This window comes from Erythrolamprus reginae, chromosome Z (genome assembly GCF_031021105.1).
Source record: "Erythrolamprus reginae isolate rEryReg1 chromosome Z, rEryReg1.hap1, whole genome shotgun sequence".
NCBI classification, from domain to species: domain Eukaryota; kingdom Metazoa; phylum Chordata; class Lepidosauria; order Squamata; family Dipsadidae; genus Erythrolamprus; species Erythrolamprus reginae.
In genome coordinates, this window is record NC_091963.1 from 50,617,822 (window position 1) to 50,639,198 (window position 21,377).

A 21,377-nucleotide genomic window follows, 5' to 3' on the forward strand; every position below is an offset into this window, starting at 1 on the left:
AGGGTAGTAGAGAAGAAGCTGGTAACTACAGGCCAGTTAGCTTGACATCAGTTGTAGTTAAAATGATGGAGGCTCTACTCAAAAAGAGGATAAATCAGCACCTAAAAAACAATAACTTATTGGACCCAAATCAGCATGGCTTTACTGAAGGCAAATCATGTCAGTCTAATCTCATTGATTTCTTTGACTATGTCACAAAGGTGTTGGGTGAAGGTGGTGCCGTGGATATTGCCTACCTGGACTTCAGCAAAGCCTTTGATACGGTTCCACATAAAGAGCTGATAGATAAATTAGTGAAGATTGGACTTAATCCCTGGATAGTTCAATGGATTTGCAGCTGGCTGAAGCGTAGACATCAGAGAGTTATTGTTAACGGCGAGTATTCTGAGCAGAGTCAGGTTACAAGCGGTGTGCCACAAGGGTCTGTTCTGGGTCCTATTCTTTTTAATATGTTTGTGAGTGACATAGGGGAAGGTTTGGTAGGGAAGGTTTGCCTATTTGCCGATGACTATAAAGTGTGCAATAGGGTTGATATTCCTGGAGGCGTCTGTAATATGGTAAATGATTTAGCTTTACTAGATAAATGGTCAAAGCAATGGAAACTGCAGTTTAATGTTTCCAAATGTAAAATAATGCACTTGGGGAAAAGGAATCCTCAATCTGAGTATTGTATTGGCAGTTCTGTGTTAGCAAATACTTCAGAAGAAAAGGATTTAGGGGTAGTGATTTCTGACAGTCTCAAAATGGGTGAACAGTGCAGTCAGGCGGTAGGGAAAGCAAGTAGGATGCTTGGCTGCATAGCTAGAGGTATAACAAGCAGGAAGAGGGAGATTATGATACCGCTATATAGAATTCTGGTGAGACCACATTTGGAATACTGTGTTCAGTTCTGGAAACCTCACCTACAAAAAGATATTGACAAAATTGAACGGGTCCAAAGACGGGCTACAAGAATGGTGGAAGGTCTTAAGCATAAAACGTATCAGGAAAGACTTAATGAACTCAATCTGTATAGTCTGGGGGACAGAAGGAAAATGGGGGACATGATTAAAACATTTAAATATATTAAAGGGTTAAATAAGGTCCAGAAGGGAAGTGCTTTTAATAGGAAAGTGAACATAAGAACAAGGGGACACAATCTGAAGTTAGTTGGGGGAAAGATCAAAAGCAACATGAGAAAATATTATTTTACTGAAAGAGTAAGTAGATCCTTGGAACAAACCTCCAGCAGACCTGGTAGATAAATCCACAGTAACTGAATTTAAACATGCCTGAGATAAACAGATATCCATCCTAAGATAAAATACAGAAAATAGTATAAGGGCAGACTAGATGGACCATGAGGTCTTTTTCTGCTGTCAGACTTCTATGTTTCTATGTTTCTATTTCAACCCATTTCTATTATTTAATAATAATAATAAAATAGACCAAAATAAAATTGATTACAGGCTACAGACTAAATTCTCAGACTGGTCTCTTTAGAAAAAAACAACATTCAAAACTTATCAGCAAGAAACAGGAAAAACATTTTTAACATATACATTGAAGCAATATTGCTTCTAACTTACCTCACCACTGGTTTGCTTCCTCCTGCCTTTATTTATTAGATTTATTTATTTATTAGATTTGTATGCCACCCCTCTCCGAAGACTCGGGGCGGCTCACAACAGTAATAAAAACAATATAGCAATGGAACAAATCTAATATTAAAAAACATATAAAACCCTATCATTATTTAAAAAACCAAACAGCACATTCATACCAAACATAAAACAAAGTATAAAAAAAAGCCTGGGGGAAAGGTGTCTCAACTCCCCCATGCCTGGCGGTATAAGTGAGTCTTGAGTAGTTTACGAAAGACAGGGAGGATGGGGGCAGTTCTAATCTCTGGGGAGAGTTGGGTCCAGAGGGCCGGGGCCACCACAGAGAAGGCTCTTCCCCTGGGGCCCGCCAAATGACATTGTTTAGTCGATGGGACCCGGAGAAGGCCAACTCTGTGGGACCTTATCGGTCGCTGGAATTCGTGCGGTAGCAGGCAGTTCCGGAGGTACTCTGGTCCAATGCCATATAGGGCTTTAAAGGTCATGACCAACACTTTGAATTGTGACTAGAAACTGATCGGCAGCCAATGCAAGCCACTGAGTGTTGAAGAAACATGGGCGAATCTTGGAAGCATTGTGTGGCCACACCTTGTAGGTACACGTGGAGTGCTGAAAATTCCCCAGCTCCCTCCCAAAAGCCAAAAACAAATTTGCGGTGCATGTACAGTGCTAGAAGCATGCATAGAAGAAGAAAAAATCAGCAAAAACATCCTCCCCCCCAAAAAAAACACAAGAAAAATTTAAAAAATAGAGAAGATAGTGGATGAACTTTCCCCAACGAACCAGCTCTGTGATGTCATCAGGGGTTTGCTACCTGTTCTATATTCAATCTCTGTTTACAGCCCTCTTTAGCTGACCTTGGAAGAATGGAAGGCTGAGTCAGCCTTGATCTTGTGAGGATTGAACTCCGACAGTGAGCTGAATTTGGCTGCAATACTTCATTCTAACCAAGGGTGAAATTCAGCAAGTTCTGACAGGTTTTGGAGAACCGATAGCAGAAATTTTAAGTAGTTTGGAGAACTAGCAAATATCACCTCTGGTTAGCTCCAGAGTAGGGTGTGAATGGAGATTTTGCAGTATCCTTCCCCTGCCACACCCACCAAGCCACACAAACAGAACCAGTTTTAAATTTCAGCCTTGATTCTAACCACTGTGCCACCACAGCTCATCAGTATTGTTGACCAATATGCACAATGAGTTGTAGCTTTGAATGGGTTGAGCTGTGAGTTGTAGGTGACAGTCAGTAGTATTCCAGTATTCTTTTTCTTGATATGTCTTTTAATAAATCCTTAATCAATATTGATCTGGCATTATCCAATTGGAGTGCAGAGTCAGCTGACAATGAGTCAGTCAAGGTGACAGGGACCCGTCTTAGTCCATCTGTTTGGAGCGAGTTTGACCTGGTGACATCTGATGAAGTGGACAAGGCCATTGTTTGGAGCGAGTTTAACCTGGTAACATCTGATGAAGTGGACAAGGCCATTGGAGCTGTGAGTTCCGCCACTTGTTTGCTGGACCTGTGGCCCTCCTGGCTGGTCTTGGCCAGCAGGGAGGTGACACGGAGCTGAGTCCAGGAGATTACCAATGCTTCTTTGAGGAAGGGGTCCTTTCCGGCTCTGTACAATGAGGCACTTGTGCGCCCCCTTCTCAAGAAGCCTTTCCTGGACCCAGCCGTATTCAACAACTATCATCCTGTCTCCAACCTTCCCTTTATGGGGAAGGTTGTTGAGAAGGTGGTGTTGCTCAAGCTCCATTGGTCCTTGGAAGAATCTAGGCCCTTGGCAATCAGGATTCAGACCCAGCTACAGCATGGAAATTGCTTTGGTTGCACTGATGGATGATCTCTGGCGGGCCCAGGACAGGGGTTTATCCTCTGTCCTGGTGCTTCTTGACCTCTCAGCAATTTTTTATACCATACCATTGACCATTGTATCCTTCTGCACCGACTGGAGGGGTTGGGAGTGGGAGGCACCTTGTGGGGTTCCTCAGGGGTAGGTTCTCTCCCCTCTGCTGTTTAATATCTACATGAAACCGCTGGGTGAGATAATCCAAGGGGATGGAATGAGTTACCATCAGTATGCTGATGACACTCAGCTGTACATCTCCACCCCATGTCCACTCAGCAAAGCAGTGGAAGTAATATGCCGGTGTCTGGAGGCTGTCAGGGTCTGGATGGGTGCCAACAGGCTCAGACTCAATCCAGACAAGACGGAGTGGCTGTGGGTACTGCCTCCCAAGTACACGTCCATCTGTCTGTCCATCACTCGGGGGGGGGGAACTATTGACCCCTTCAGAGAGGGTTTGCATCCTTCTCGATCCACAACTAACTTTAGAACAAATAAAGGTGGATCTGTCTCGGCCTGGTGTTTTTCCTTCCGATGGGCCTTTGCTAGTGGAGAGAGAGATTGACCGCACTCTGTCATTGATGGAAAGAGAGAGAGAGAGAGAGAGAGGGAGAGATATTTGTGGTTGGTTGGTCGCCTGCCTCGGGAGCAATGTTCCCTCTAATTTTTTTTCGGTGTGGGCGTAAAAGTATAGTGTCTGAGTGGCAGTCCCTTCGGGACTGGGTGGCATAGAAGTATAAACAAACAAACAAATATGTAAATAAATAAATAAATAAACAAATAAATAAAAAAAATTCCCTTCTTTTTTATTAAAAGAAATTAATAATAAAACAAAACCAAAATCTATTACAATTAAAACTAAAACAACCAGCAAAACCAAAAACACAACTATTAATAAATCCATGCTTTAAAATCTTCATTTCTTAAATATTTATCATAGTATTATAGTAATCTGGTAATACTGTTAAAATCTACGTGAACACCAATGCACCAATTAATATATTTCCATAAATTATACTTTTCTATAATTTCATTCAATATTTCCAAGATCAATTAATTTTGAGGCACTTGGCATTTACTATTATTAACTTTCATCAATCTTCTACATTTCCAAGTATATTTTAAATTCATAATGCAAACTCATAAAACCATACAATACATATCATAAACCCCTTATGTATCTTCCATTAATTTTAGCTATGTAATTCTATGAACTTCAGATCGTGCAGAATGCAGCTGCGAGAGCAGTCATGGGCTTACCTAGGTATGCCCATGTTTCACCAACACTCCGCAGTCTGCATTGGTTGCCGATCAACTTCCGGTCACAATTCAAAGTGTTGGTTATGACCTTTAAAGCCTTTCATGGCACTGGACCAGAATATCTCCGAGACCGCCTGCTGCCGCACGAATCCCAGCGACCGATTAGGTCCCACAGAGTGGGCCTTCTCCGGGTCCTGTCAACTAAACAATGTCGGTTGCGGGCCCCAGGGGAAGAGCCTTCTCTGTGGCGGCCCCGGCCCTCTGGAATCAACTCCCCCCGGAGATTAGAACTGCCCCTACTCTCCTTGCCTTTCGTAAACTCCTTAAGACCCACCTCTGTCGTCAGGCATGGGGGAACTGAAACATCTCCCCCGGGCAGATACAATTTATGAATGGTATGTTTGTATGTACAGTGGAACCTCAACATACGAGCAGCTCTACTTGCGAGCAACTCGAGATAAGAGCTTGGGAGGACTCCCAAGATAAAGATAAGACTCTTTCGGCGAAGGAAGGAAGGCAAGGAAGCGCCCGGCTCCTCTCTGCTCGTAGTATCCCACTTGGTAAGCATTCGCTTGGCTTTTGCTTGGGGGTGGGGTGGGGCCGTCCCCGCTTTAGGAGCAACAAAGAAGCCACGCGCCGGTTTTGAAAGATCGGAGCCAGCATGGAAAGCTTCCCCAGGCTGGCTCCGATCTTTTAGAACACACGCACAGCTTTTCCGCTGACTCCTAAAGCGGGGAAGTTCGCCAGGAGTCAGCAAAGAAGCCGCGCGTGTGTTTTAAAAGATCGGAGCCGGCATGGGGAGGCTTTCAATCAGCCCCCGAGCCCGGGTTGGGGGCTCGGGGGCTGATTGAAAGCCTCCCCATGCCGGCTCCGATCTTTTAAAACACACGCGCGGCTTCTTTGCTGACTCCTGGCGAACTTCCCTGCTTTAGGAGTCAGCGAAGAAGCCACGCGTGTGTTTTAAAAGATCGGAGCCGGCATGGGGAGGCTTTCAATCAACCCCCGAGTCCGGGTTGGGGGCTCGGGGGCTGATTGAAAGCCTCCCCATGCCGGCTCCGATCTTTTAAAACACACGCGCGGCTTCTTTGCTGACTCCTGGCGAACTTCCCCGCTTTAGGAGTCAGCGAAGAAGCCGCGCGTGTGTTTTAAAAGATCGGAGCCGGCATGGGGAGGCTTTCAATCAACCCCCGAGTCCGGGTTGGGGGCTCGGGGGCTGATTGAAAGCCTCCCCATGCCGGCTCCGATCTTTTAAAACACACGCGCGGCTTCTTTGCTGACTCCTGGCGAACTTCCCCGCTTTAGGAGTCAGCGAAGAAGCCGCGCGTGTGTTTTAAAAGATCGGAGCCGGCATGGGGAGGCTTTCAATCAACCCCCGAGTCCGGGTTGGGGGCTCGGGGGCTGATTGAAAGCCTCCCCATGCCGGCTCCGATCTTTTAAAACACACGCGCGGCTTCTTTGCTGACTCCTGGCGAACTTCCCCGCTTTAGGAGTCAGCGAAGAAGCCGCGCGTGTGTTTTAAAAGATCGGAGCCGGCATGGGGAGGCTTTCAATCAGCCCCCGAGCCCGGGTTGGGGGCTCGGGGGCTGATTGAAAGCCTCCCCATGCCGGCTCCGATCTTTTAAAACACACGCGCGGCTTCTTTGCTGACTCCTGGCGAACTTCCCCGCTTCAGCCGACGTCTTTTCCCCTCAGCCCTTGGGCTTGCACGCATTAATCGCTTTTACATTGTTTCCTATGGGAAACAATGTTTCGACATACGAGCTTTTCGACGTGCGAGCCTCCTTCCGGAACCAATTAATTTCGTAAGTCGGGGTTCCACTGTATGTGTGTTTAGAATATGGGGTCTTTTAAATATTTTTAAACAGTAATTTAGATTTGTTGTAGATTGTTTTTTCACTTGTTGTGAGCCGCCCCGAGTCTGCGGAGAGGGGCGGCATACAAATCTAAATAATAAATAAATAAATAAAATAATAAATTCTATATAGTTCTAAAATTCTAATCCAATTTTTAAAATTAATACATCCTAATATTAAACAACACCTAAATATATCTTTTACCAATATTCCATAGTCAATCCATATTTAATAATCAATCATCCCTCCTCAAATTTCTACCACTGTTCTCATTTCTGGGTATCTCTCCTGTCTCTCTCCCTTTTCTGTCTCATTTGTTTCTCATTTCTCCCTCCCTTTTTCTCTCATTCCTTCCCCCTCTCACTTTTCCTCTCTTTTTCCATTCTTGTCTCCTCCTCCCTTGAGTGTGTGTGAGAGTGTTTGTGTGTGTGTGAATTCTTGAACCATTTCCCAAAATAGGTGAGGGCTGGGGTTTTTTTTCTCTGTTATTATTTGGGTGCTTTTTACCATATGCTTTAAATCAAGAGTCACTTCTTTCTCTCTTTCTCTCTCTTTCCTCTCATTCTCTGCCTCAATCATTTTATCATTTCTCTTTTTTCTCCCCTTTTTTCTATCATTTCTCTCTCTCTCTTCCTTCCTCTCTTCTTTCTCTCTCTCACTCTCTCTCTTGCTTTCTTCCTCTCTCTCTCTCCCCCTCCCTCCTCTCTCTCTCTCTTTGTCTCTCTCTTGCTCTCTTGCTCTCTCTCTCTTTTTCTCTCTCCCTCCCCCTCTTTCTCTCTCTCTCACTTTTTCTCACTTTCTCTCTCCCTCTCTCTGTCTATCTCACTGTCTGTTGCTTTCTCTCTCTCTCTCTTGTTTTCTTTCTCTCTCTCTCTTGTTCTCTCTCTCTTGCTATCTCTCTTTCTCTTTCTCTCTTTCTCACCCTCTCACTTTGACTGTTGCTCTCTCTCTTTCTTTCTATCTCACTCTGTCTGTTGCTCTCTATCTTCTCCCTCTCTCTTTTTTTCTATCTCGCTCTGTCTGTTGCTCTCTCTCTCTCTCTGTCAGTGAAGCGGCTGTGAGAGCGCTTTCTCGGAGCACTTCAGAAATGCCTGTCCCACCTCTCCTGCAGCCCCTTCACTGACAGCCTGGGATAAAGGCACTCCCAGTGAAGGGGCTGCGGGGGGCATTCCCGAAGCCCTCATAGAAAACCATCTCACAGCCCCCTGGCTAAGAGCATGGATGATGATGAGGAGAAGCCACAGCCACCACCACTGCAGCAACCACTGCTGCGGGAGGAGCCATGCCCCAAGGCGGGACGCGGAGGAGGGGAAAGCTGGAGAGAGGGGTGGATCGGGCAGGTGGGGGGCAGTGGCAAGAGGCCAGGGGTGCAAGGAGGCTGGAGGCACCTGGGGGGGCAGTGGGGCCACGGCTCCCTTTCCTCCTCCCACTGCCTATGTCTATTGCCGGCAACGGCCGCTGGCGGTAAACATAGGCAGTGGGAGAAGGAAAGGGAGCCACCCCCACCCACTGTGGATGGGCTAGTGCCGAGCCTCTCAGTTGTGGCCTCGCTGCCCCCCCCCACGGCCATCATTCAAAATTAGAAAAACCCTTCATCGCTCCCCACCCCCAACTCCAACGCCCAACTCGGCCATTGAAAAGGGTGTGCAGGGGTGTGTGGCCTTGGAAAAGGGTTTCCACATGGCCATGCACCTTAGAGGGAGCATTGCTCGGGAGTGTTTCCATCCTTTCTCTCCCTTTGCATCCTGGGAAGGGTTAAGGGAGGGGGGCAGCAAGCAAGGCTCAGCTGAGTCAAAAGGGCAGGAAGAATTTGGGGAGGGGTCACCTTTGCTGTTTGTGATGAGGCCGAGGCTCCCTGCCTAGGTAGGGCGCACGGGCTGAGCTGAGCTGGGCTGTGCCTGTCTGGCTTTTCGGAAGGGTTGCTGCTTGCTCCGGGTGCAAAAGACGCACTGCACTGTGCCAGCTTTTGGAAGCTCAGGCAACCAGGAGCAGCAGAGGATGAACAGTTCTTGAAGTGGCTCTCTTGGAAATGGCCAGGCCAGTCCCATGATGACCTGAGGCAGGTGATGCGGAGAGAGGGAGGAAGGAGGGGAAAGGAGAGGAGAGGATAGTGTGTGAGAGAGAGAGAGAGAGAAAGAGAGAAAAAGAGAGAGAGCAAGAGAGAGAGAGAAAGCAAGAGGGAGAGAGAAAGAGAGAGCAAGAGAGAGAAAGAGAGAGAGGGAGAGAGAAAGAGAGATAGAGATAGAGAGAGCAAGGAGGGAAAGAGAAAGAGAGATAGCAAGAGAGAGAGAGAAAGAAAGAGAGAAAGAAAGTAAGAGAGAGAGAGTGAACAAGACACAGAGAAAGAGAGAGAGAGCGCGCTACCAGGAGGCAGAGGCGGCGTGGGGCCGGGTGCTGGGCGCTGTGGAGGGTGACGGGGTGGACATGGCTGCTGCCTCTTAGCTGGAGAGCCAAACAGGGGTGGAGGCGACGGCAAAGTCCGGTGCTCTCCGCTCTCTCTCTCTTTCTCTCTCAGCGCAGCTTAGAGATAACAGTGCCCAGGGACAGCAGCGGAGCTCGGAGGCTGCAGTAACGCAGCGCTGAAAAGGACCATATGGTGGTCCCTTGAAACCGCCGTCGCCTCCATTCAGGCGAATTCAGGGGGTTAGCTGGAGAGCCGGATGGGGGCGGAGGTGATGGCAAAGTCCAGTGCTGGGGCCATGTGGAGCCGCTCATCCAGAGGGTCGTGGACCGAAAAGCCACCCTCTGCCCTCCGCTCTCTCTTTCTCTCTCTGTTGCTGGCATGGTGTATGATAGAGAGAGAAAAAAAGGAGGGGAGAGAGAAAAAAAAGCAAGAGAGAGAGAAAGTGAGAGAGAAAGAAAGCAAGAGAGAGAGAAAGAGGGAGAGATAGAGAGGGAGAGAAAGAGAGAGGGAGAGATAGAAATAGAGTGAGAGAGAGAAAGCAAGCAAGAGAGAGAGGGAGAGAGAGAGGGTGAGAAAAATATAGTGAGAGAGAGAAAGAAAGCAAGAGAAAGAGGGAGAGAGAGAGAAAGGAAGAGGGAGAGATAGAAAGGGAGAGAAAGAAAGAGGGAGATAGAGAGAGGGGGAGAGAGAAAGAGGGAGAGTTTAAGTTTAAGTTTAATCAGATTTGTATGCCGCCCCTCTCTGCAGACTCGGGGCGGCTCACAGCAATAACAATACAATGTAAAACAAATCTAATATTTAAGTTAATTTAAAAAACACCACAAATTAAAACCAATCATACACACTAGCGTACCATGCATAAATTTTATAAGCCTAGGGGAGGGAACATGTCAATTCCCCCATGCCTGACGACAGAGGTGGGTTTTAAGGAGCTTACGAAAGGCTAGGAGGGTGGGGGCAACTCTGATATCTGGGGGGAGTTGGTTCCAAAGGGTCGGGGCCGCCACAGAGAAGGCTCTTCCCCTGGGTCCCGCCAAACGACATTGTTTAGTTGACGGGACCTGGAGAAGGCCAACTCTGTGGGACCTAACTGGTCGCTGGGATTCGTGCGGCAGAAGGCGGTCCCGGAGATATTCTGGTCCAGTGCCATGAAGGGATTTATAGGTCATAACCAACACTTTGAATTGTGACCGGAAACTGATTGGCAACCAATGCAGACTGCGGAGTGTTGGTGTGACATGGGCATATTTAGGAAAGCCCATGATAGCTCTCGCAGCTGCATTCTGCACGATCTGAAGTTTCCGAACACTTTTCAAAGGTAGCCCCATGTAGAGAGCATTACAGTAGTCGATCCTCGAGGTGATGAGGGCATGAGTGACTGTGAGCAGTGACTCCCCGTCCAAATAGGGCCGCAACTGGTGCACCAGGCGAACCTGGGCAAATGCCCCCCTCGCCACAGCTGAAAGATGTTTCTCTAATGTGAGCTGTGGATCGAGGAGGACGCCCAAGTTGCGAACCCTCTCTGAGGGGGTTAGTGATTCACCCCCCAGGGTGATGGACGGACAGATGGAATTGTCCTTGGGAGGCAAAACCCACAGCCACTCCGTCTTATCCGGGTTGAGCTTGAGTCTGTTGACACCCATCCAGGCCCCAACAGCCTCCAGGCACCGGCACATCACTTCCACTGCTTCGCTGACTGGACAAGGGGTGGAGATGTAAAGCTGGATACAAAGAGGGAGAGAAAGAGAGTGAGTGAGAGAAAGAGAAGAGAGAGAGGGACAGAGAAAGAGAGAGAGATAGAGAGGAAGAGAGAAAGGGGGATAGATGGAAAGAGTGAGAGAGAGAAAGAGAAAAATGAGAAAATGATGGAGAGAAAATGACGGAGAGGAAAATGAAACAAATGAGAGAGAAGGAAGAAAAGAAAAGAGAGGGGGAATAGAGAAGTGGAGAGGAAGGAGGGAAGGAAGGAAGGAAGGAGAAATGGAGGTAGTTTGTTGATTTAAGTTTAAATTTACTTGTTAATAAAGAAGTATTAATTACTTAATTACTTAATAACTTCTTCCTTATTTTAAATATTGTATTTGTTCCCATTTTGTTTTTTACTTTAAATAAGATATGTGCAGCGTGCATCGGGATTTGTTCATAGGTTTTTTTTATAGTCCGGCCCTCCAACCATCTGAGGGACAGTGAACTGGCCCCCTGTGTAAAACCTTTGGGGAACCCCTGTTGTATATTATAATCTTAGGATATTAGTTAACAGATTGTATAGCTTTTTCTTATATGTTCTTGTGGGATCTGAGGAGAGAAGCTGACAGAATGTGGCATTGCATGGCCACTCAATGACACTCTTTTTGGAGGTGCCTGTGGTGGTCCGCATGATCTGCCTGAGAAAACAGGCTCCCAAGCTCCACCCAAGCACTGCGGACCAGTTTTTTTGCTCTTTCCAGGGCAGCTTTGTGGGCCATATTTAAACACCTCGTGGGCCAGGTCCAGTACCCAGGCCTTGAATTTGGCACCCCCCACACTAAGCCAATATTCAAGCCAGCTAAAAATACTGAAATATATTTTAAAGGATTAAAATATAGTTATAGATGAGGTGGATACCATGTTTTCTCAAAAACAAGACCTATCCAAAAAATAAGCCCTAACATGTTTTCTATGCATGTGTCCAGTATAATGTCTACTCCCCAAATAAGCCATACTTAAATGCATATCCAGCCAGTCGGCCACACTCAACCGCCACCTATGCTTCAACCCCTCACCACCTTGCTCTGTGGCCGCAGCACTGGTGCATCACTAAGCCTTTCCTGTACAGTTACACCAATGCAGGAAGAAATCAGCCACCGCCATGAGGTGAGGCAGTTATTGAGACATGGATGGGCTGCCTGCATCACTTGGCTTCCCACTCTGGTGCCATACCAGTGCTGGAAGAAGTGGTCTGGTGGCAGATGGTTGTTGCTGCACATGGATGCTGCACATAGATGCTGTTGCTGCAGTTGTTGGGACATGGGACCACAGGGCCCTGAGTAAACTGATGTGTGCATCACATAGTTCCATCCCCCCTTGCCTCACAGTAGTGGCACTCAAAAGGAAAAAGAACCCCCCTCCCCAAATAAGCACTAGGGCTTATTTTGGAGCCTAAAGAAATTTGGACTGGACTTATTTTGGGGGAAACACAGCAGGTAATTAGGTAAAGGTAGACAGACAATGATAGATAGATAGATAGATAGATAGATAGATAGATAGATAGATAGATAGATAGATAGATAGTAGATAGATAGATGATAGATGGATGGATAATGGATGGACGGATGGACAAATAGACAGACAGGTAGACAGACAAACAGCATCTACTAAAAATAATAGCCCATTTGACAGCATTAAGCAGTTGTATTAGTCTGCAATTCTTGCTGTAACTAGCATAGTTTAAAGGGAGAAGGTCAAGAAAAATGCTAGAATGTACTGCAGGTCAATATTAACCATTCATTGTAGCAATTATTTTTGTGACCATAATTTCTGAGTAATTCACTTTGATAACTTTTAGTCTATGGGCTTGATTATAAATAAAAATCTAGAAGAAAAAGGATATAACAAGAGCAGGGACTGAAGCTTGACTGAACTTTGAGAAATTATATATTTTGTTCAATATATTTCATCTGCAACATTTTCTTTCTCACCCATCAACAAACATAAAGAAGAGATCAATAGAGAGAATTCTATATATTAGCAAATTAATAAAATTGATTTTAATCAAAATCTACCAGACAAATTTCACCAATTACTTGGAATTATCTTTTTTCCTAAGTAACAATACTCTGATATTGTTGAATGTTTAAACCTGTTTCCAAGTTGCTGCATGTCTATTTTTTCACTACTTTTTCACCTTAGAAAAAAAATTGTTAGTGAATCATGAACTGTTTAAGTATTTCTTTACTGACAAGAATTCAGAAGTAATAAAATTACCACCATTATGTATATTAGATCTATATTCTGCTCTTGATAATTGGTAATTATTACAAACGTGTTTGAATAAAGAATGCAATTCCAATTTGTGCTCTTTCTTAACTGAGATTCTATAAAATAGGAGATATTGAACTGAAATATTGAACCTAGCTAAACCAAAGTTAAAATACAATACTTGCAAATTTGTTAAACTCCTTTGTAACACTTTATTTGTGAATGCTTTTCTAACTGATGAGAAAGTCTTTACTAATTTATTGAAAGTATTATTAAACTTTTAAAAGAAAGAGTGGGCTACATCGGTTGTGTCATCACATAACTTTGGGAAAAAAATTAAAAACATCTACCTGATATAACCTATTTTAAACATTGTTTTGATGTTGCCTATTCTTAATATACATTTCTTCTTTTATTATATTGTTAAAATTGTTATACTGGAATATGCTTTACTTAGATTTAAACATTTTTCCAATACCCCTGTTTTTCTAGTTTATTTTATTTTGTTTTGTTTTGGTTGGTTGGTTGGTTTTTTGTCAAGTACATGTTGGTATACAAAGATATAATAATGTTTATATACATGATACTAGTAAGAGAGAAACATTAGGACAGGGGGCGGAAGGCACCTGGTGCATTTATGCACTTATGATCAGATGGAATTGGGATTGTGAAATTAATTGGGTAAGGAGTTTCCTGATGAATTATATACAGTGGGGGGGGGGGGGAAAAGTACACCAGTTGTGCAAGTTCTTCCACTTAAAAAGATGAGAGAGGCCTGTAATTGAAATCATAAGTAGACCTCAACTATGAGAGACAACATGAGAAAACACATCAAGAAAATCACATTGTCTGATTTTTAACAAATTTATTTGCAAATTATGATGGAAAATAAGTATTTGGTCAATAACATAAGTTCATCTCAATACTTTGTTATATATCCTTTGTTGGCACTGACAGAGGTCAAACGTTTTCTGTAAGTCTTCACAAGGTTGCCACACGCTGTTGCTGGTATGTTGGCCCATTCCTCCATGCAGATCTCATCTAGAGCAGTGATGTTTTGGGGCTGTTGCTGAGCAACATGGACTTTCAACTCCCTCCAACAGTTTTCTATAGGGTTGAGATCTGGAGACTGGCTAGGCCACTCCAGGACCTTGACATGCTTCTTACAAAGCCACTCCTTTGTTGTCCTGGTGGTGTGCTTGGGATCATTGTCATGCTGAAAGACCCAGCCACATTTCATCTTCAGTGCCCTTGCTGATGAAAGGAGGTTTGCACTCAATATCTCATGATATATGGCACCATTCATTCTTTCATGTAGAAAGTCGTCCTGGTCCCTTTGCAGAGAAACAGCTCCAAAGCATGATGTTGCCATCCCCATACTTCACAGTAGATTTGGTGTTCTTTGGATGTAACTCAGCATTCTTTCTCCTCCAAACACGACGAACAGTTCTACTTTGGTTTCATCTGATCATATGACATTTTCCCAATACTCTTCTGGATCATCCAAATGTTCTCTAGCAATCTTCAGACAGGTCCGGACATATACTGGCTTAAGCAGGGGGACACATCTGGCACTGCAGGATCTGAGACCCTGGCAGCATAGTGTGTTACTGATGGTAGCCTTTGTTATGTTGGTCCCAGCTCTCTGCAGGTCATTCACTAGGTTCCCCAGTGTGGTTCTGAGATTTTTCCTCACCATTCTTGTGATCATTTTGACCCCTGGGATGAGATTTTGTGTGGAGCTCCAGATTGAGGGAGATTATCAGTGGTTTTGTATGTCTTTTATTTTCTAATTATTGCTCCCAGAGTTCATTTCTTCACACCAAGCTGCTTGCCTATTGCAGATTCAGTCTTCCTAGCCTGGTGCAGGGCTACAATTTTGTTTCTGGTGTCCTTTGACAGCTCTTTGGTCTTCACCATAGTGGAGTTTGGAGTGTGACTGAGGTTGTGGACAGGTGACTTTTATACTGATAACAAGTTCAAACAGCTGCCATTTACTATAGGTAATGGGTTGAGGACAGAGGAATCTCTTAAAGAAGAAATTACAGGTCTGTGAGAATCAGAAATCTTGCTTCTTTGTAGGTGACCAAACACTTATTTTCCACCATAATTTGCAAATAAATTCATTAAAAATCAGACAATGTGATTTTCTGGATGTGTTTTCTCATGTTGTCTCTCATGGTTAAGATCTACTTATGATGTCAATTACAGTCCTCTCTCATCTTTTTAAGTGGGAGAACTTGTACAACTGGTGTCTGACTAAATACTTTTTTCTCCATTGTATGATCAGTCTAAACTCAGTCAACCCTAGCTGCCACATCCTAACGCGGACAACCAATCTCCAAAGTCACATGTGATCTTCAACTCTTTTTCTATAGGTCTCCCTTAATGTATAGTTAAGTTAATGTATAATTAAATATTTTTTCCATTTTATTAAATATTTATTTCCATTTTTTCTTTCCATTTTTAATTCGGGGAGGATATAGACAAATTATTGTGTAAATTTGACATAGGTTTGACGTAGGTGAAATACAAACATTTCTGTTCAAAACAATCTTCCATCACAGCAAATCCTGACTCTCCAAAGCATTTGTGTTCCCATTTTGCTAGTTCCCACTCACAAACTGTTGTGTGTATTCCCTGTCAGCCTTTGGAATGCTCAGATTCACAGGGAGAGGATGAATTGGAACCTGTCACTTTACCTGATTTAGAAGCAGAAGAGAATTTTAGCGAGGAAGAATTTGAAATAGGGGAACAGGTTTCCAGTGAAAGTATGTAGACAAATGACTCTTCAGATAGCAGCTGTCAGGACTCGAGATGGATTGACCCAAAGTTCAGAAGGCAGCAAAAAAGATCAGAAGAGATGAGTGGGAGGAGATTTTGAGATGCATTGTAAAGTGTGAGTAATTAATTAATTAATTACCTCACATCCGGGATTGGATGGAAGCAGTACCTGCTTATGTCAATTCTGACACCCAGCCAACATGGATTCCTTCACTTAAACTCCAGAACATAAGCTGCTATCGTGTGATTTATTGCCTGCTTTATTACTTGTTTACCCAGCACAGACTAGCCTACTAATTACAGAATGACGCCTAGAAGCCAGTGAAGCAATTATATAGATAAATTGCCTAACTTATCCCTGGGAAAAATGAAAGAAATTTCTGTTGCATCACAGAAGCTGACTGTACTAAGAAACAGAAGAAATAAATAGAAGTGTTACTGTTTGAAATCAAGTGTCTGAGAAGCAATTTATTTCAATTATTATTTGATTAGCCTGAACCAGAACATAAGCATTGTTACTTGTACTCTAAAACATGATGGATAGAGGCCTCTTACACCGTAAATATCTATACATTATTGCTCTTCTTCAGAAAAACAACACATAACTGTCAAATAACTTTTGATACCTATAAGCTGTCAGCTCTGATGACCCATCTGGCTCAGATCTGGCATTCAGGCCAGGAAGCAGGACATTGCAAAGCTGACATGTAGCCCTGGGCACTGGTGAATGACATCACCCAAGGCAGCAGCCATTTATCATCTGGAAGTCAGAGACAGATCCTGATTGTTAGTATGGATGGGAGAGTGATTACGCTGGGTGTTGGCAACAGCTGTTTATCAGATGGATATCGGAGACAGACCCTGATTGCTAGTGGATAGGAAAGTGATTATGCTGGGCATTAACTATGGAGATAAACTGCTTATTTGGATCTGGGGGTGGTTGAGCACATGGGTGTTGCATGCAAAGAATAAAGGTGGTGGGAGGAACACAATACATAGATTTGACACAAGCTTCACTTTGAGTGTTTATCAGCTCATGCCGGAGAAGTCTAATAAAATCTGGATACAAATCATTGGTTGTGTGCTTATTTCTCCAGACACTGTTTTCCAATTGGAGTCGAGGTCCGCCCGGATCCGAGTGATTTTATCAGCGAAAAATGTGTTAAAATCCTCGGCACTACTGTGCAAGGGCTCCCCCACTCCTTCCTGATTAAGAAGGGAGCAGGTCACCATAAACAGAGCAGCCAGGCGAGATTCCGCTGATGCAATCAAGGCGGCATGATATGCGCATCTTGCTGCCTTGAGCGCCACTTTGTAAATCTTAATATGAGCTCTTACAAGTATTCAATCAGATTCGGACTTACTCTTCCTCCATCGTTTCTCTTATTGTCGCTTGCTCTGATCCAGGTAAATTTGTTAGGGTGAAAGCCCTCCTGGATGAACAACCCTGAGAGAGGCAGTGCTGTGATCAGCTGAAAAATAAGGAGATAGACGTTTAGCCAATGCTCCCCGTTGCTAAACTGCTATTGCTGAGAATTGTCCGAGGCTAGGGGCATAAATAAAACAGAACAGCCGGGTGCCTGAGAAACCAACAGAGGTGGGATGCACTCAACTGCCTCAGCAAATCTGTTCATGAGGGAAAACTAATTAGGGAAAGGCCAATGGCACTGGGATGTGAGACAATCCCTCCTGGCTGCACCCTGAATCTCTGCCATGGTTTCTGCCTTTTGCTTGTTTAAAGAGTGGCTCGCCAGCCCACCTGGGGCCAGAGCAAGCTCTGGAAAAAGCCCCTTCATCTCTCTCTGATGCCTTCCCCAGCAAGCGACCATGGGGAGAAAATAAAAGGTCTTTTTTTAAAAGGGAAAGTGACTTATGGAGGGAGAAGGAAGGGCTGGAGATAATTAGAGAAACAGATAAATAGTCCAAAGACTGACACAGGAATTGACCACACATCCTAACTGTGATGAGGACTGAGCCGAAAGTGATGTGATTGACATATTAGAACATATTATAACACAGGCTCAGTCCTCATTGGTTAATGGATAAGATCAACCCAACTTATCTGTTATCTCCACCCACCACGGAGAAATAAATTACAAAACCCCACATTGAATCTGTCATCATCCAGATCAATCATGCTAAGTATTGGAATTCATGGATATTTGACTTATAGCTTCTGCTGCCTTAAGAAGGTTCAAAATATTCTTAAAGATCCATCTCATTTTTTTAGAACTATTACCATCCAACATCTAGAATCGGAAACAATAGAACAAAAGCTAGCAGATAAACATTGACTTATAATATGAAATAAAATATTCACAGAAGCAGAATTAGAATAATTGCAAAGGTCTACCCAGGGAAGTAGGGTAGACCTTTGCAAGGAAATCAAAGCTTTGCTACAAGTAACTCAGAGTATAGAGGAAAATCAAGGGGAGATGGCAATAGAGAAAGCCAGTACAGTTATAGAATTGATTGCAATTGGAAATCAGCCATCTTCTACCTTGCCTCAGAAAAAGCAAGAAATAGAAGTAAAGAACTAGAATTACAATGAAGAATAATTAACATCTAGAACAACCTAAAAATGACTGAATAAGATTGCCTACCTTTAAGCTAGCACAAGCATTAGCCCTAATGTTCCCATCGGGTCCTTTTAGACCCAAAATGATTTTTGAGACTCTGAAACTTGAAATTCCATGACTTTGTCTCATTTGAGGGGTTCTTTCTAAGGGTGGAGGGTGGGGGGGGGGGGTTGTTTAATTTTTGCTGGGCAAAAAAAGTTATACTTGTTACCCTCAGGGTCCTTTTAGACCCGGAGTATTAAAAGGTTGGTTCTAGTATACTAATTGGAACATTTCTGAACACAATGATATGAAAACCTAAATAAAAATTAATGCTTATTTGTTTATTTTGCTCATAAATGCCCCCCCCTCATTTTTGTGAAACTTTGTTCATTTTCATCTAGATTAGGCTGCAAAATCTGACTTTTTTTTACCATCCTTGGCATTGGGAAACTAAATTGAACATTTCTGAACATAATGAAATGAAAATTGAAATGAAAAAATGATGCTTATTTGTTTCTTTTGCTCAGAAAAGGGCCTCCCCACCACAGCTGTGTGCAATTATTTCAATTTTCATTTCATTATGTTCAAAAATTTTCAAATGAACATTTGAATTGAAATTGAAATGAAAAAAATGATGCTTATTTGTTTATTTTCAAATATAAGACCATATGGTCTATATAAGTATAAGCCTACTTGAGTATAAGTCTAGTTTTGCTACCGGAGCTGTGGATCCAGTAACAAAACATTGCTCAGCTTATACTCAAGTATAAGACTAATCTGTATAGAAAGTGAAATAATTGCCAAAGATGGTCAAAAAGTGGCAGGCCAATCTATATATAAAGTGAAATAATTGCACACAGCCGTGAGGGGGGGGGAGGCTCTTTTCTGTGCAAAATAAACAAATAAGCATCCTTTTTTCATTTCAATTTTCATTTCCTTATGTTCATAAATGTTCCAATTAGTTTCCCAATGCCAAAGATGGTCAAAAAAATCAGCCTAATGTAGATGAAAATGAACAAAATTTCACAAAAACGGGGGGGGGGGGGGCTTTTATAAGCAAAATAAACAAGCATTAATTTTTTCATTTCAATTTTCATATCATTGTGTTCAGAAATGTCCAAATTACTAGTGAAAAAAGTATTCAAAAAGACCATTCTAGTAGCTAGAATCAACCCTTTTATACTCTGGGTCTAAAAGGACCCTGAGGGTAACAAGTGTATAGTAAATGGGAGAAGATTAGCATGGCTAAAAGATGCAAATGCTTTAATATCAAATATAAGCACAAGCTCATTTCAAGAAACAAATCAACTAATGTCAGAACAGCTGAAGTCATAACTGAATATCTGGGAAGCAAAATTTATGAAGAAAAAAACCAAACAGTGCACCACTAAAATGGAAAATCAGGCTGGAAAATAAGATCATCAAGCTAAGGTCATAAGCAATATATTAGAGCAGATGTGAGAGAAGAAGCTGATGAATAGGAAGACCAGGGAATATCTAATAAAAAAATGCTTCTTAGAAACAAGGAAGATCAAGGAAGCACTGGAAATAATAAAGAATTAAATAGACAAGATTATCAGATATGGTTAAATTGCACATCATAGATAGAATATCCAATCAGAATTGTTTTTACATGTATAAATGAAGAGTCTATAGTGAATCAGTCAGCACTTGACAAAGAAGAAACAGATCATTTTTGTGCAAATATATAGGATAACCCAAAGAAATATAATAACTAGAATGCGGCTTGGTTGAAGGAGATGGATGAGAATAAAAATGTGAAATGAAAGAATTTGTAAAAACAATAAATGGTGAAGAAAAAGGCAAGGAAGGTCAAGAATTGGTCAGCACTGAGTAAAAATGAATTGCATGGATTTTGGTTGAAGCATTTTACTATATTGTTGCCAAGCAATATAACAACATATATAAGGAGGTAAAGTTGAAGAGGGGCTAATATCTAGCAAAATCTATTTGCTAATAAAAGATCCAGCAAAAGTGGCAACACCAGGCAATTACAGGCCAATTATCTGATTACCAAGAACTTTCAAATTGCAAGCTGGTATACTAGCTGATGCAGTCCAATGTCATCTAGTTGAATCTGATCAGAAAGGAAATTGCCCAAACAGCAAAAGAACAGAAGATCTCCTCCTGATTGATAAGATGATTATGGGAAATTGCAAGAGAAGAAAGACCAAATTGAATGTAGCTTGGATTCATTACAAGTAAGCTCCCTGCCACATGATTGGATAATCAGGTGCCTAGAATTAACTGGAATAGAAGCTGTTGAATCTTGGCTTAACTGCCCTGGCTGAGGGCTGATTGATTGCACTTAATCAGCCAGCATGCGGGAACTTGGATAGTTTATTGGCCTCTCCTCCTGCAGCTTTCCCAATAAATAAGTTTTCAGCCTTAGTTCCGTTGTTACTGTTTTAACCATAATTCTTGTATAAACAGCTATATTTTATGCAAGCTGCTTCCTGCCTTCTTTGTAGAGTTATCTGACGCTCGACTTAACAGAAACATCAGATGCTTTGTGCAAAGATTGATGGCACAATGAAAGATACAGTTGCTAATCAAAGGTGATTGATCAGGAGAGGTTAATATCGAAAGAGGAATGTTTCAAGGAGAGTCACTTTCACAATTATTGTCTATCATTGTTCCTTTGCCAACAATACTGAATAACTCAGACAATGGCTATCAAATATAAAAAATATCTGCCAAACTACCCCACTTCCTTAAATGGATGATCTGAAGCTATTTGGAAAAACACATCTGAAATAGACTCAACTGATGTGCTCAACTGATTTATTGTATAACCAATATATCACAATGGTGTTTGGACGAATATGTCATGCTTACCATCAAATGGGGGGAAAGTGTGAAAACTAAAGGAATCAAGATGCCCTATGGATATAACATCAAGAGTATGGAAGAGTTCACTAGAAATATTTGGGCAACCTTCAAACTGACAACATCAAGCATATTGAAATCAAGAAAAAGATTACAGTAGAACCCCGACTTACGAGACTAATTGGTTCCGGAAGGAGGCTCGTAAGTCAGAACGCTCGTATGACGAAACATTGTTTCCCATAGGAAACAATGTAAAGTCAATT